This window comes from Neoarius graeffei, chromosome 5 (genome assembly GCF_027579695.1).
Source record: "Neoarius graeffei isolate fNeoGra1 chromosome 5, fNeoGra1.pri, whole genome shotgun sequence".
Classification (NCBI taxonomy): domain Eukaryota; kingdom Metazoa; phylum Chordata; class Actinopteri; order Siluriformes; family Ariidae; genus Neoarius; species Neoarius graeffei.
In genome coordinates, this window is record NC_083573.1 from 92,619,910 (window position 1) to 92,637,968 (window position 18,059).

Genomic DNA, 18,059 nt, shown 5'->3' on the forward strand with positions numbered 1-18,059 from the left:
TTGGCTGGACCGTTTGAAGGATGACGTACAAGTTTGTGGTTGGTCTGGACAAATTACGGAAGTAGTTATCGCGGGATTAGGTTTCGTGGGATTTCATGTCATGTTCATGTTGCGCGCATTGCGTTTTTGTTGAACACAACTTCAAAATAAAAGCAATGCACATTCAGTCCATGCATGAGGTAAAATTAGAAAATACGTTTATTTTGTCATTTCTAATTAACCTTACGCGGGCCGGTCAGAATGAACCAAAGGGCCGGATGCGGCCCGCGGGCCGTAAAATGCCCAGGTCTGCTTTAGGTTATGGGATTCATGTATCAGGCATGAGAGAGCTCAGAGTGGAAAATCTGAATAATACTCGTCTTGAATTTTAATATAGAACAATGAAAGGGAAGTCTTGAATCAGATTTTGAGCTGAAAAATCTCCTGCCTGAATATTGTATACGGACAGAGACCCACAGAAAATAACAAGTGATGCTTTAGATCAGTGGTCACCAACCTTTTTATGCCCGAGACCCCGAGCCTCTGCCTAGATGGCAAACAAGATCTACCCCTTGAAGCGTTGACAGAAAAAGAAATCCAGACTAGACTTTTTCAAGTTGAGGCTTTTTATTTGGCCTAATTTTAACTGAATAAGATTTAAGACCCTGGTTCAACTTTTTAATTTCTTGTGAGAGCTGACGAAATGACTTAATTTCAGTACAACATACAACGGAAATTAACTATACACAAAAAATACATAGGCCTATATCTGTAGTGAGCAGAATGAATGAACCACCAATGACTCAGATTGTTATTAATATCAACTAATAATATTGTAATGAGAAAGCTGAACTGTTAACGTCAGTTGCACTGTCTTGTTTGTATTGTAACACTAATGGCCCTTTTCCACTACCCTTTTTCAGCTCACTTCAGCCCGACACGGCTCGCGTTTCGACTATCGAAGAACAGCATGACTCAGCTCGCTTCAGCCCTACTCAGCCCCCAAAACTCGCACGGTTTTGGAGTGGGGCTGAAGCGAGCCAAAGCGAGCCGAGTGAGGATGGGGGCGTGAGCAGACACTCCCCTGTGCACTGATTGGTGAGGAGGAGTGTCCTCACATGCCCACACACGCCCCGCGAGCACGCTGGGATCTGTAAACACCGTAAACCCAGAAGAAGAAGAATTACGAGAATTATGAAGCCTTATGCGCCTCGCCTCATCTATACACTCTTGCCAGTATCTGTTGGCGTTGTCGGTGACAACAAGCCACAGCACCAAGACCAGCAACACTAACGACTCCGTGTCCTCCGTGTTTATTGTTTACTCTCCGGGTCGTGAGACTACCGCTTAAAAGCTCACTGATGTCACTGTTTGCGCCACCTAACGACATCACCTGACGTCCACCCACTTTCGCTAACTCCACCCAATGTGTCCACCCACTTCCAGCCAGCACGGTTCAGCGCGGTTGTAGTCGAAATGCAACTCCAACAGCCCCACTCAGCTCGACTCAGCCCAACTCAGCACGGCACGGCTCAGCCCGACTCAGCCGCGTTGGTAGTGGAAAAGCGGCATAAAGTAATTAATTTCACAGGAACATAAAATGGAAACTGTCAACTGAAATTACAACACAACAGTGATGATATCTCAAATTGTAACTTAAGCGACAAAATGACAACTTCAATTCAACATGAACTGATTTTCTTTAACCATACACACACAATAAAGACAAATATGAACTTGTAGTGATGCTACTACCAATGACTGCTGTCATGCTACAGAGGTTCCAGTTCATCACGCAACTCGAGTCAATGTGACGGCTGTGACTGAACACGGTCAGTGAGTGCCTTATAGTTAGGTTCATATCACGCATCATATTACGGCAGGAACAAGCAGCAGTAACATCCATGACCTTACGCTTAAAGCTCGACAAAGGAAAAACTTGACAGCAAGCTAATTAGCATGTTAGCGGCTACAGTCGGTACTCGGCACGTTAAAAGTGGGTCAGCGTTGTAACGACATAACGCTACTGTACAAGCAATGCTTATTTAACGCTAACAAACTTAAGCCCTATATGTTGAAATTCCTCTCTTATTCGTTCGTTAATTTATCACACAGTCTTACCTCAGTCAACTTCTTCCCTCCTTCTGTGAAAATTCAACGTCTCAGACACGGACACGAGTGGGCGGGAGATGCGTTAGATTAAGTCTCCTGATTGGCTGGTGATAGATTGGTGTCATTATAGCACGTCGGAGCGGTTCATGCCAGGCTCGAGTCCGATCCACCACTCCGCGGAAACACTTCAAGAGCTACAGTAACACTGACAGCCAGGTTCTATCCTCACGGTTTTATAGGCAATATCACGCTTCCTTTTGTAAAGGGGCGGCAGAAATTAAACAGGGGCGGGAATCACAGAAAGGGGGGCGGCCCGCACCTCTAAAACCCCTCGTGGAGAACCCTGAACTGTATTGCGAGGCTATCACCATGGTGACGACGCTCAGAGACACAAGACGTAAGCAGCAGGAGTTAAAAAAAAAAAAAAAAAGAACCCTGCAACACAGAGGGGGAAAGCTGTAGTGGGCCTATCGGAAGACATGTAATATGAACGCCAATCAGATATACTGCAGTGTATTTCTGTATAATCTTCCAATTTCTTTCCTCATCCCCCAAGATCGACTGGGAAAGCCTCCGAGATCGACCAGTCGATCGCGATCGACGGGTTGGTGACCTCTGCTCTAGAAGAATGTTTATCATTTCTTAAAATAGTCACAGTGAATGAAAGTATTATTGGATTGCATCAAATGTGTTTTCCTTCTGTAAGCTCATGTAAAAATACAGAGAACTATATCATATATAAATTAAATAATTTTAATAAGATTTAACCAAAATAGTAACAACTCAATTAAATAAATACTGCACTCACTCACTCTCTCACTAAACACTTTCCAACAGAATTTTTAAAAAGCGCTAGAAATCCTATCGGAATGCATCAAAGGAATTTGCTAATTTGCAAACTTTGAAAGTTTTCAAACAAAATTTAAAAACGGCACTATAAATACTACCCTACTATCAAAATAGAAGGTCCTGGGTTCGAACCCAGCAGCCAGCGAGGGCCTTTCTGTGTCTGCGTGGGTTTCCTCCGGGTGCTCCGGTTTCCCCCACAGTCCAAAGACATGCAGTTAGGTTAACGTGGGGCGGCCTTGGGCTGAAGTGCCCTTGAGCAAGGTACCGAACCCCTGACTGCTCCCCGGGCGCTGTAGTGTGGCTGCCCACTGCTCTGAGTGTGTGCGTGTGTGTTCACTGCTTCAGATGGGTTAAATACAGAAGATCAATTTCACTGTGCTTGAAGTGTGCATGTGACAAATAAAGGTTTCTTCTTCTTCTTAAAAATATACTCCACAAAGAAATTCACTCGAATGCAAAATGTTAGTCCTACCAAAATACACTCACTTAAAACCTCAAAACTCCATCAAAATCAATCACTTTCCAGATAATTCACTTGTAAACGTTCACTTAAAACTTTCAAACAAATTCAAAATGGCACCAAGACACGACCACACTATTCAAACACACTCACCAAACACATTCTCTGTCATGCAGAATTTCACTCAACACTTTAGAAGTTGTACAGTTTGTTTCTGAAATGGTACGGAAGACTAGTTTAATTTCACACTCAAATGTCCATTATATTCTGATTTAAGGTATCTTTACCTTAAAATGTGTAACTGGCTGGTCGAACATTCGCTTATCCATGGAAACTCATTCTCCCATGCAACCTGGGATTTGCATTCATGTTTTTGCCGTGTGGTATTGGGTTTAGTGGCCATGATGATTGACTGCTTGTAAAAAATATCGGACAGCCTGGGTGAATCCTACATTACGGAAGTGACTGTCGTTCTCTTCGTCGATTGGTTAAAAATCAGTTGACGTCAGCAGTGTTTCTCATACGATTCTGATTGGACATAATCGGGAGTATTTTTAACTTGGCGGTAGGGATTTCCCAAAACCGGGAGATTATCCAGTTTTTAACAAATACGATCGGGAGGCGGAGGCTAAAATCGGGAGCCTCCCGCCGAAATCGGGAGGGTTGGCAAGTATGGATATGCGTGTCAGGGCTTGAGATCTTGGGACCTGTTAAACACACACATTTTTTATATATATATATATATATATATATATATATATATATATATATATATATATATATATATATATATATATACACACACACACACACACACCCCTGCTTAGCCGATTCCATGTGTGTAGCTTATGAAATCTTTCTCCTACAGCAGCCAGTACTCTTCTAAATGAAGAAATGTATAAATACATCATAATACAACAAAATAACGAGAGAAAAATACTTAAATTTGTACGCACAATTTTATTGCGCACGACAAGCCTGTTTCGAGAGCGACTTGCTCTCCCATCATTTTCTCTCTTTATTTTGTTCTATTATTGCTCCTAGTTTGAGCACTCTTGGGTCTAAGGATTACCTTATTCTTTTAAATGCATCATAATATTTTTTTCACGTTCCAAATCCTGCGCTCTTATTGGCTTGTGAACAGGTCCGTATCCTACGATACGGACTCCGGTTACGGACCTTTGGTGACTCGCTCGTTCACAACAACAAACATAGTAGCATTTTTTGTCAACATTTATAATATTTATTTAAAAGAATATCAAAAATCTTATCAATTTTTGCCAGCATTTCTCAGGAGAAGAGCATTAATTTTACAGCATGGATAGCGATAACGACAGTGTTCACAGCGAAAGCGAGTTTTACTACCCTGAGGAAGAAGAAATAAAAGAAAACATTTCAGGAGAAAGCTAAAACCTGTAACTGTTGCTAACACCCAGCAAAAACATGGCTGAATCCTGAATGAGTCAATTTTGTATAAATAGGGGACTACATAGGCGGCAAAATGTTGGTTTTTCCCTGCCATGGAAGTGCACTTGTATACCGAGGAGGAAGCCATTTGCATTACAGCCGTGAAAGAGGATTCAAAATAGCATTAATTTTACAGCATGGATAGCGATAACGACAGTGTTCACAGCGAAAGCGAGTTTTACTACCCTGAGGAAGACAAAAAATAAAAACCATTTCAGGAGAAAGCTAAAAAACCTGTAACTGTTGCTAATGCAGAGCAAAAACATGGCTGAATCCTGAATGACTCCTATTTGTATAAATAGGGGACTACATAGGCGGCAAAACAGTTTTTTTTCTCCTGCCATGGAAGTGCACTTGTATACCGAGGAGGAAGCCATTTGCATTACAGCCGTGAATGAGGATTCAAAATGGCAGCTCGGCTTTCCCTTTCGGGCGCTCTCATTTTCTGTTAGAATTTGGTAAAGAAAAAAATAAATATTATTATTTACCAGCTTAAGGTCGGTCCGTATGGTGAAATACCATGACCTCAGCCCAGAGGGCCTCGCTCAGTACTTTCAAGACCTCGGTCACGGTATTTCACCATACGGACCTCCCAGCTGGGAAATATATCATGGATGCAAACGGCACGCCTTTTGGCGGATGCCGCCTTTTTCACGGCTGTCTGGGGGACTTGTGTGAATCGCGCAGATCCGATAAGTTTTTTTTTTTTTTGGGGGGGGGGGGGGGGGGGCGCGTTGGAGTGTCTGATTATAATTTCATCAAAGTAAATTCTGTATTAAAATTACTAAATAAGCAAATGCCGTTACAGTCCATGAAACATAGGAAGTATGAGAAGAAAACAGTAAATCAAAGCTGCGCACGTAAAGCCAATTACGTAACTTGCGTTGGACGGATGGAAATCCTTGCGCGTGCAGTGAAGTGCAGCCAGCAGCAGATAATGGCGCGCAGCCAATTGGCTTTACGTGCGCAGCTTTCTGATTTACTGTTTTCTTCTCATACGTATACTTCCTATGTTTCATGGACTGTAACGGCATTTGCTTATTTAGTCATTTTAATACAGAATTTACTTTGATGAAATTATAATCAGACACTCCAACGCCCCCCCCCCAAAAAAAGCCTCATCGGATCTGTGCAATTCACACAAGACAGCCGTGAAAAAGGCGGCATCCGCCAAAAGGCGTGCCGTTTGCATCCATGATATATAGCCTATAGAGATCTTGCAGTCACGTGACCGGAAAGTACACAACCGCCATCTTGTCGGTCAAAAACACCGCTGAATACTGCTGCACTCGTGTACAGAATGGATCAATTTCAACCGACGGACTACACGGCTCATTTTTCTAATGAACAGATAACTAGATATATGTCTAAAATAAACGATCTACAGATTTGTGACCCTTATGGCTTACCGGACGGAGTTTTCACGACCAGATTTTGAACTGCCAGCGGAATACCCGGACGTGTATGATTACCTCATCAACTTTCCCTCGCTGTTCAGTGGTGAAGCACTGCGTGCTTATAAACCTCTGCACAGTTATCTCTACAGAAATTCAGGATTTGTCAGCGACTCAGATGTGGCATCTTGTAAACAAAAAAAAATGATCCTCACTGGATGGGTAAGTCACTTAAGTATTGAGTATAGCACTGACCAGCCGATTATAGAACAGAATAAGGTAATTCCAGCTGCAATTCCAAATCGTCCATGTTGTTTACATGGATCTGGCGTTGGAGAGGTAGAGGCTTAGCAGTGGAGGTTTGAGTAGCTGTTTTCTGAGCTTAGTCAACAGGCCGGCTCTGCAGCCTCGCTTTTGCTTCGGCTCCTGGCACCGCCTCCTTCGCTTTGCTTCCGATAACAATCCACGGAGACCCCGCTGGTCTCGCAATCTGGTCTCGTCCGGAATGTGTTTTTTTTTTTTTTTTCTTGTCCGGAATGTTGTGCATGCGATGGAAATCGCTACAAACTGTCATTTTCTGCTGGAAACCAATCTCCAGTAAGTCCATACGGTTGTAGTGGATATTGAAGTCCGGTACAGACGAACAACACGCAAAAATACACACAAAAAACATAAAAACCGTGCACAGGTAGGGAGAGCTTGTAGCCACAGCCGTTGTAGTAGAATTGTATATAGTAGCGTTTTCCAGAAGAAAAGGTAGAAGTAAAAGCAGAAGTAGAACCAGAAGTAGAAGGCGGAAATATGGCGTTTGACCTACAAGATGGCGTCTGTCACAATCTGGATCGGCTGTGACGTCACATGCAAGATCTCTATAGACCCCTTGCACTGACGTCACCCAAAACCGGAAGTAAACAAACCCTGCGCCATATTGGAAGACCAACAAACTCGTGATTAGGGGGAAATAACGGCAGCGGTATGTGAACCCACGAGAATGAAGTGGAGTGGCTTTATTTATGATTTATTGGCCCAACAGTAGACTTGAAAGAAACCTGTGTGAGACTTGGCAAAAAACTGTGGATATAATGGATAAGTCTGCGCATGATCTGCGGACATGGCAGATTATTTCAAAACCCTGAAGCCTGCTGAAAGGAAGCGATATGTTGAGAAACTGAGTCTGATTGATGGTTTTGTCCCTTGGCTGCATTTATTACAGCTAGCCACTGACACATTTAGTGTGTCTAATGACGAGGGTGTTTGCGTTAGAATTTCATGCACTTGGTTCATCAAACAACCTACAATGGTAAACTTTTGTGCTGTGTTAGGGTGTTCTAACAAAGCTGATGGGAAAGGTGAAAAGAAGTCTTTCTACAGAATACCAGCTGTGATTGAGACACAAGGGGAGCAAACCAAGGAGCTTTCTGCCAGGAGACAGAGAGAGGATTTAGCTGCTTTATGCAGAGCGGATCTGAATACTTCAAATCTACAACAGTACAGAATATGTTCAGACCATTTTGTTACTGGTAAGTCACTAGGCTAGTGTTGAACATTTTTTTTTAAATGTTTACTGAATAAAAACATCCTTAATTTTATCACATTTATGTTATACATTTCATTTCTTTCTTTTGTTTTAATTTTCCTCCCTCCATCCCTCTTTGGATTTTAAATATAGTTTTTCCCCATGTCCAAATAATTCAAAGATATATAAATAAAAACAGATAAGTAGTAAAAAACTCTCGCTCGTAGTTTGTTTTATATTGTATGTATGTATGTATGTATGTATGTACTTGAGGTCTTCCAGTATGGCGCCCTAACAAAATCTCGCGGTACGGTGACGTCACGCGGTAGCCCTCTATAGAGGGCTACCGCGTGACGTCACCGCGCCGCGAGATTTTGTTAGGGCGCCATATTGGAAGACCTCAAGTACATGCACTCACAATATAAAACAAACTCCGAGCGAGAGTGAAGTGACACGATGGCTGATAATTCTGGTTATGTGAGTACATTACCAGCTGCAGAAAGGGCACGGTATGTGGAGAAACTGGCTGTGATTGATGGGTTTGACCCATATAAGACTTGCGGCAAGGGAGAATGGAAACATGAGGAGGACCGGACACCAATTCTGCCATCTGTTCGCTACCCAGACATTGTAAACTATTTGTTGTTTACACCCAGTGCCTACACTGCTGATGACTTGAAAGCCTACAAAGGGCTACAGGCTTACAATTATGTTGTTAGCGGCTTGGTTCGTGATATTACAGCTGTTAAGAATAACCTACACATAGTTATGGCCAAGGTAATCTTGTTGATATTTATCTTTTAATAATATATCTTTTCAGTTGAAAAATTAATACTTTTTGTTACTATTAAGGTATCCATAATTTAGGTTAATTTATCCAAATTATACATATGTATTTATGATATATGCCTACACAACAACTATGCTTTATTTATATAATAGGAGGGGGAGCAAGCCCCAAACCATCCTAAATTATTATTATTATTAAATTGTAGAAGTCTGGGAGGCTTGCTCCTCATACAGTTATCAACTTGGGGCCAATTTAGCATGTTTTAAATCTGAATTTCTTGCGTTTGCTTACCTCAAAGTGTCCGCAGATCATGCACAGACTTATCCATTATATCCACAGTTTTTTGCCAAGTCTCACACAGGTTTCTTTCAAGTCGACTGTTGGGCCAATAAATCATAAATAAAACAGCTCAGATTTGTTTGCTTAAGTCGTTTGCCACTCCACTTTATTCTCGTGGGTTCACATACCGCTGCCGTTATTTCCCGCTAATCACGAGTTTGTTGGTCTTCCAAAATGGCGCAGGGTCTGTTTACTTCCGGTTTCGGGTGACGTCAGTGAAATCCCTCTATATGCAATTTTGAATTACTATTGAATATTTGAATCATCATCAAATCCAAACAGATGAAGCCCCAATCCTGACATCTCATTATATTCTTCATCCAAAGGTGAAGCAACACTGCGCTCAGGCGACAATTCCAGATTCCAATGCAAAACCGCTAGCCTAGTAAACTAGACCCACCCGCCTGGAGGCCAAAAATATTTTTGCCTAGCGAGTGGGTCTAGCCTCGCACCATATAAACAAAAACACCCCGGGCATCAAATCGTGCCCGCCAATCACAACGCAAGGTTTTTGTTTGGATTCTTTGGGCGGGCTTTTGCAGGAGTGACGACAAAGCTGCGCGACGCTGGAGAAAGCACAACAGGAAAGATGGCTACGGCTAGTGAACAGCGCGCGTTTGACTCCGCTTTGGAATCAGTTTTAGAAGAATTAGACTTGGAGTTTTCGTTGAAACATGAGCAGGAAGAGGCTCTCCGCTCATTCCTTTTCAAGAAGGACATTTCGCTGTTTTGCCGACCGGCTATGGCAAAAGTCTGATCTACCAGCTGGCTCCGCTCGTAGCCAAAAGGATGGGGCTAGTTTGTGCAGTACGAAGAATTAATAAACAGCTTTGAAACATTACTTTTTGATTGTTTCTTATTTTCCCGTTATTTTAAATTTAAGGGAAATTATTTCACCAAACACCACTAAATAAAAACTCTCAAAAACAGTTTAAGCAAACCCTTGAAAAACACTTGAAAAAAATGTGTATGTGGTACAGACTCCAAACTTGTGGTCATTATCTCCAAACTTCTTAATATCTAGAACCTGTTTATTAATTAAGACGCATTTTGAAAATTTATTTATTTCAAGGTCTCCCCCACTGCTTTCTGTCGCTCTGACTACGTCACAGTCACTGTTGCGCTGATTGGTCAGAGCATTGGCCTACAGAGATCTTGCAGTCACGTGACCGGAAAGTACACAGATGCCATCGTGTCGGTAAAAAACACCGCTGAATACTGCTGCACTCGTGTACAGAATGGATCAATTTCAACCGACGGACTACACGGCTCATTTTTCTAATGAACAGATAATTAGATACATGTCTAAAATAAACGATCTACAGATTAGTGACCCTTATGGCTTTCCGGACGGAGTTTTCACGACCGTGTCAGTGGATGTTGAACTGCCAGCGGAATACCCAGACGTGTATATTACCTCATTAACTTTCCCTCGCTGTTCAGTGGTGAAGCACTGCGTGCTTATAAATCTCTCGACAGTTATCTTTACAGAAATTCAGGATTTGTCAGCGACTCAGATGTGGCATCTTGTAAACAAGAAAATAATCCTCATTGGATGGGTAAGTCACTTAAGTATTACTAGTACTGCACTGACCAGCCGATTATAGAATAGAATAAGGTAATTCCAGCTGTAATTCCAAATTGTCCGTGTTGTTTACCATGGATCTGGCGTTGGAGAGGTAGAGGCTTAGCAGTGGAGGTTTGAGTAGCTGTTTTCTGAGCTTAGTCAACAGGCCAGCTCTACAGCCTCGCTTTTGCTTCCGCTCCCGACGCCGCCTCCTTCGCTTTGCTTCCGATAACAATCCACGGAGACCCCGCTGGCAGGGCTCGAAATTAACTTTTTTTCTTTGTGTCCCCCAGTGGTCCCGAATTCTGTGTTGTATTGTCCCAAATGGAAGCAATAGTGTCCCCATTTTTTTCCTCTCTGAAATAACCAGTGGTTAATATTATCATATGAAGTTACTATTATATTTGTAACTATACGATTCTGAACCCTTTATATCATTTTTACAATAAGTCACAAGACACAAGCGACACATGTCCTATACATCATCTACTTCAAAATTACAGTTATTGCATTTTCAGTTTATTAAACTTTGGCGATCTCACTGTATGAATAGATACCCGTTTATTTAAAGGGGCCAACTAGCTCATTCAGAAAATGTTTCAACTCCCTACATCTGCAGTACACTTTAGTTGAAAATAAGACCCCTTTTATGTTCATTTCATCTACTTATACCTTGAATATCTGTTGGCACTTATAAGGCCAACTTATAATTTTCACCATTACCGTTATCCATAGCCCTGTGATGACCTGGCGACTTGTCCAGGGTGTACCCCGCCTTTCACCCGTAGTCAGCTGGGATAGGCTCCAGCTTGCCTGCGACCCTGTAGAACAGGATAAAGCGGCTACAGATAATGAGATGAGACCGTTATCCATTTTTATGAACTTTCGCTGCCGGGTGCAAATGTTAGCACCATTAGCATAGTGGCAGGTCCGAGCCTAGTTGTGCTGCTGACTGACTAAACTTTCTGAACTAGAAAGACACCAAGAAAACTCACTTATTCTGTTGAACGGTATCTTCCGTCAATATCATCCACATCATTCCTGTTGTATTTTATAACGTGTCTAACAGTGTTCATTCAGTTCATTCAGTTGCTAGCGTTGCCTGGAGACCAGGCGATGACACTTTGGATCCTGAAGGTCCCGGAGACGTTATGTCTGGGCTTTCAGTTTCTTCCCCGCGGTCGGTCCGCTTCAACCACTTCAGCATTTTTGTTCTGGCAAGAGTCGGCGCAGCGTGTGCGGTAGCAATTCCATTCCAAGTCCATATAATGCGGACTCCGGCCGAAGATTCTAGAACAGAATGCGCTGCTCTGTAGCCTACTGATGCAGGTGCATCGAAAGTGTAGCTACTATGTATTTTTCGCTGTTAACGTTTTAAAATTAAAATTGACAAATTAGGTGAATGTCTACGTATGTGTTACGGCTTTGTAAATAATATTAATGTGGAACTTTTTTTCTAGATCTATTTTTTTCCATTGTCCCGGATTGTCCCAGATATGATAATTTTGTGTCCCAATGACATTTTTTATGGTCCCCGGGACATCGGGACACCGTTAGTTTCGAGCGCTGCCCGCTGGTCTCGCTATCTCGTCCGGAATTTTTTTTTTTCTCGTCCGGAATGTTGTGCATGCGATGGAAATCGCTACAAACTGTCATTTTCTGCTGGAAGCCAATGTCCAGGAAGTCCATACGGTTGTAGTGGATATTGAAGTCCGGTACAGATGAACACCACGCAAAAATACACACAAAAAAACATAAAAACCGTGCACAGGTAGGGAGAGCTTGTAGCCGCAGCCGTTGTAGTAGAATTGTATATAGTAGGGTTTTCCAGAAGAAAAGGTAGAAGTAGAAGGCGGAAATATGGTGTTTGACTGACAAGATGGCGTCTGTCACAATCTGGATCGGCTGTGACGTCACATGCAAGTGCTCCATCGACCCCTTTCACTGACGTCACCCGAAACCGGAAGTAAACAGACCCTGCGCCATTTTGGAAGACCAACAAACTCGTGATTAGGGGGAAATAACGGCAGCGGTATGTGAACCCACGAGAATAAAGTGGAGTGGCAAACGACTTAAACAAATCTGAGCTGTTTTTTTATGATTTATTGGCCCAACAGTCGACTTGAAAGAAACCTGTGTGAGACTTGGCAAAAAACTGTGGATATAATGGATAAGTCTGTGCATGATCTGCGGACACTTTGAGGTAAGCAAACGCAAGAAATTCAGATTTAAAACATGCTAAATTGGCCCCAAGTTGATAACTGTATGAGGGGCAAGCCTCCCAGACTTCTACAATTTAATAATAATAATAATTTAGGATGGTTTGGGGCTTGCTCGCTGCTGCCAGGTTGGTTGTTGAGTAGCCTGACTGTTTTTTTTTTTCTTGCGTGTGGTATCATCGTTGACGCGAGGTTGTTTTTTTGAACATGCCAATGTGTACACCATTTCCCCTGATGAGTTATGACTTCAGACACGATGTGTGTGTGGAGGTGTGGAGTCCGCGTGATATGTGCGTAAGATAGGCTTCTCGTGTGTTTGGAGATCCGCGCTCCAAGACAAGCGCAAGGCTTCTCATGTGTTTGGAGATAGAGGTCTGCGCGGGTCGGATTTTTCAGTCCCGCTCCCGCCTGCCATATTTTGTCCCGCTCCCGCCCGCAAATCCCACATGATGCAGACGTCTGCGTTATTTCTCAGTAAAGTTCTTATCTTGACACAGCGTGATGGTGCCCCGCCCCCTACTTTGAGTGGATTTGAGCATAAATATCTACAGCTCACGTTTGTTATTGTTTACCTTGTTTCTGAATTCAGCATGTAGTATCTCTAATAATAATAATTAGTGCTGTCAAACGATTAAAATATTTAATCGCAAATCACACATTTTTATCACATGAGAAACCATTGTAATTCTCTGATCAGCATAAAAAAGTGAATGGGCTTGCTTTGTACCAATGTTTTTTTTTTAATTGCAAAGCAGAGCTAGTAAAAGAAATGAATTGATTTACTGCTTGCGTTAGTCTACAACTTTAATCAGAGAGACATGTTACACAGTGACGGTAGGCTTGACTCAATGCTATCCCAGAAATCCTTCCTGTAATATGCAAATTTGGCCGCCTCTGATTGAACAGCCAAATTTGCATATTACAGGAAGGATTTCTGGGATAGCATTGAGTCAAGCCTACCGTCACTGTGTAATCTGTCTCTCTGATTAAAGTTGTAGACTAACGCAACAAGTAAATCAATTCACTCATGATTCTCTTGCTAGCTGGGTGTGAACTGCGAGTCATTAGAGTGATCAAAGAATTTCCCCTTAGGGCGATCAATGGCAAGTTTAAGATGCCGTTTCTCACTCAATCTGGCAATCTGATTTTCTCTGCAAATTTAGGCATTTTAAAATGCTTTTATTAATGCCAAATAAAATATCCAGCACAAATTATATATGATAGATGTAAATTAATAATTTAGAAATTTTATTTCAAGCACGTTTTTAGTTAGCGGGACTGCAGCTTATCACCGCGCCCACCCGTGCCGCATACGTGCACTCCCACGCGCATATGTGCACTTCCGGTCCCGCCCGCACCCGCAATGAGCTTTCAAAATTTGTCCCGCGCCGCACTGCTTTGCGGCGGGTCCCGCGGGACTGCAGGGCTCTATTTGGAGATCCGCGCTCCGAGACAAGCGCAAGCACCCCCCCCCCCAAGGGAAAAAAAAGGACCCCCCGAAAATATCGGCATAGTTCGAACACTGAGTGTAGGCACTGGGTGTAAACAACAAATAGTTTACAATGTCTGGGTAGCAAACAGATGGCAGAATTGGTGTCCGGTCCTCCTTATGTTTCCATTCTCCCTTGCGGCGAGTCTTATCATATGGGTCAAACCCATCAATCACAGCCAGTTTCTCCACATACCGTGCCCTTTCTGCAACTGGTAATGTACTCACATAACCAGAATTATCAGTCATCGTGTCACTTTACTCTCGCTCGTACTTTGTTTTATATTGAGTGCATGTTCTTGGTCTTCCAATATGGCGCCTAACAAAATCTCGCGGCGCGGTGACGTCATGTGAAAGGGGTCTATACGCACAGAGACAGTTTGAAAGACAGCGGTTTGTTCCTCCCACACCCTTCGGAAATGTCTACGGATCGAGGCCAGACGAAATATTCACATTAAAGGGCCCCATACACGTTCAAAAAAGTCATCAAAATTTTGATACAAAATGTCCACACACGATTCAAAGTTTTTTCTATAAAAAAATTCAGTATTGTCAAAAACTTTGACATGGACGCAGCAGTGGCCGTAGCACTTGTGTTCGCTTTGGACAATGAACCGCCTCGGCATCGACGGAAATGGTCGAAAGACTGGTTTTTGAAACGGCGAACGTACGGTCACGTCAACCTCCTCAGAGAACTTCGTCTCAAAGAACCAGAGGACTTCCGTAATTTCCTTAGGATGGATGCCCCATCCTTCGATGAATTATTGGACCTTGTCAAGCCATTGATATTGAAAGAAGACACTGTGATGCGTTCATCTATACCACCAAGTGAACGCTTGTCCATCAAGCCCCCCACACACGCATCAATAATTTGACGACTCTTCAAAAAATACCCAAGTGATTTGATATGTCAAAATTTGGGTTCAAAATCTCATCTCATTATCTCTCGCCGCTTTATCCTTCTACAGGGTCGCAGGCAAGCTGGAGCCTATCCCAGCTGACTACGGGCGAAAGGCGGGGTACACCCTGGACAAGTCGCCAGGTCATCACAGGGCTGACACATAGACACAGACAACCATTCACACTCACATTCACACCTACGGTCAATTTAGAGTCACCAGTTAACCTAACCTGCATGTCTTTGGACTGTGGGGGAAACCGGAGCACCCGGAGGAAACCCACGCGGACAGAACATGCAAACTCCGCACAGAAAGGCCCTCGCCGGCCACGGGGCTCGAACCCAGGACCTTCTTGCTGTGAGGCGACAGTGCTAACCACTACACCACCGTGCTGCCTGGGTTCAAAATTTTGACATCAAAACACCCTGCACTAGGGTTGGGCGGTATCCAAATTTTGATACCTTTAAACTGTCTGTGTGTTTTCCCGGGGTATACGGTATTACCGAGAAAAAAATAATATTTTGTTTTGGCCTACTGTGTAACGTGCGCCTATGCCTCAAATGTACTATTTAAAAGCAGCATAGCGAATTGTGTGCATTGTGGTATGGATTAAGCAGCAAAGCGAATTTTGTGCATTGATGAATGGATTAAGAGATATTTCAAAGCATCACGCAACTCTTCCTTCATCTTGAAAATAGCATTCAACTGTCGTTTACACATGTCTGCGTTGAAACGCCATTTGCAGCACTATTTCACCCACTCCATCAAAAAAAGTACACGATGAGCAGGATCATACCCTTTCAAGCAAGGGAAATAAAAAAAAAGAAAAAGAATCAACCAACACCCAAGTCCGTTTAGACTGCGCGATAGATAAACCATATTCTTCAGCGCAAATGAGGCGAACCTAATTCAAATGCGTGATAGCTGCACAAGGCAAAATCATATGGGCCCACGTCATGCCATGGCGGGGAAATTAATAATCAAATGGCCTTACCTTGCTTAAAACGTTGTCTTGATCACATAACTCCTTACAATTATTCCACTTAAATCCATACGGTTTAACACACCAAACAAAGATAGCAAGCGCATTGCTAATTCCCACCAGAAACCGAACAGTTTACGCTACGATGTTTTCTTCCGTTTCTTCAGTAGATGACATTTCAAACGTTTATTACCCACATCCCAAATGTCATACGTTATATTATTTTACCTTGTTACTCATGTAACCTACTCAAAACACAACTCATTGGAGAGATCTCGTGGAAGTGGAGTACCCCAGGCTATGGTGTGCCTTAGGGGACATATTAGATTTTTCGTTTGGTTTGAAACCAAAATACTGCCACACTGCCGATGTTGTATTTTTTTTTGCCACTAACTCGTTATCTTGACTTGCCATCTTTCAACTGCGGTCTCAGTCTCTCTTTTTTTTTTTTAGATAGGACAGTATAGAGAGACAGGAAATGAGCGGGGGAGAGAGAGAGACGGGATCGGGAAATAACCTCGGGTCGGAATCGAACCCGGGTCCCCGGATTTATGGTACGGTGCCTTAGCCATCCGAGCCATGACACCCCCGGTCTCAGTCTCTTGCGAAGCTTTCTGTCAGACTCCAAATGTCACACAGGGTTGCCATGGTAACGACATAAACAACCCTGCACGCGATGAGAACTTCTTTAGGAAATTGATAGAATTAGTGAAAATACGATCTCGCAGTTATTCGGGATGATCTTCAATTTATTATTTTATATTATGACCTCATGTACTCCATATTTATTTAGATATTATATATTTTTTTAAAATGACGGTAATGAGACCGATACCGTTGGTACTTTTGGATACCTCGGGATACCTTCTTACCGTAATACCGCCCAACCCTACCCTGCACACGATCAAACTTTGTATGAAAATTTTGACGACTTTTTTGAACGTGTATGGGGCCCTTTAGTCTGGCTTGCCAGGCTACAAAACCGCTGGCTGCTAAACTTGGTGTACACAGACTGTGCACTGAATCCATGCAGCCTGCTGGCGGATCCGGACGTGACGTCACGAATCTGGCTCTATAAAAAACCGTTGGGATTTTTCCAGACGCGTTTTGTTATTTTATATTTTTTTTCTGCTGTAGACAGATGGCCTTGTGCAAAATGACCCTTCTGGATGAGTGTGTAAAGGGACATACTTTCATATAAAAGAGAAAAACACGAAATTGGTGCAGGATATGCACTTTAAAGCCTAATAATGAAGAGCAGAGCTGTTATGTAAACAGAGCTAGCCTGCCTGCCTGCCTGCCTGCTCAGGGAATGAAGGTTAAGTGTAAGAGAGTTCTCTTCTAACAAACCCACAGCGCATGAGGAGACCGAGTGTGAAGGTTCAGTGAGCACCAGCTCTCAGAACCCCAGGAGGACGGGATGATCTAAAGGGCAGGAACACACTGAGCTCTGTGCGTGGAAGCTAACAGTCACCTCGCCCTCCCTGTGCTAACTCATAAACACACACTCCGAGCTCATACTCACGGGTTTAAAGAGTCAGTGCGAGCGCTCAGACACGGGACAGCGCCCCAGGAACACAACCAGCATCTTCCACACGATAGATCACCACTAACGCTCCGCTTCTTCACGCCAGGAGAGCTGCTTTACCACCGCTGAGGAACAACCGATTCTCACTGACGCGTCCCCGGCCTGAACACCACTGCGCATGCGTAAGAGCTAAAAGCGAGCGGCTAGCAGTGCGCATGCGTAAACTCTGAAACCGAGAGGCCGGCAGTGCGCATACGGAAACTATGTTTAAAATGTAATTTACATGCACTTTATTTGTTCTTGTATTTTTTCCCTTACATGAATCCCCTAATCGTTAATTTTAATCCATATCCTCCCTGAGAGTTTGTATTTTTCCACTGTTCAATACTCTGAAAGCGAGCGGCCAGCAGTGCGCATGCGTAAACTCTGAAAGCGAGAAGCCAGCAGTACGCATGCGCAGGACAGCTCA

At 43.1% G+C, this 18,059-nt stretch overlaps 1 protein-coding gene across 2 annotated transcripts in view; it reads right to left on the reverse strand.

The window, feature by feature from the left end:
• The window catches only part of wdr37 (WD repeat domain 37), a 121,760-nt gene extending 103,983 nt beyond the window's left edge, over positions 1-17,777 (reverse strand). For both annotated transcript variants that reach the window (XM_060922522.1, XM_060922523.1), the window contains exon 1: positions 17,588-17,777. The gene's annotated coding sequence lies outside the window, so the exon portion shown is untranslated. The remainder of the gene's footprint in view (positions 1-17,587) is intronic.
• Between the last annotated feature and the right edge of the window lie 282 nt (positions 17,778-18,059).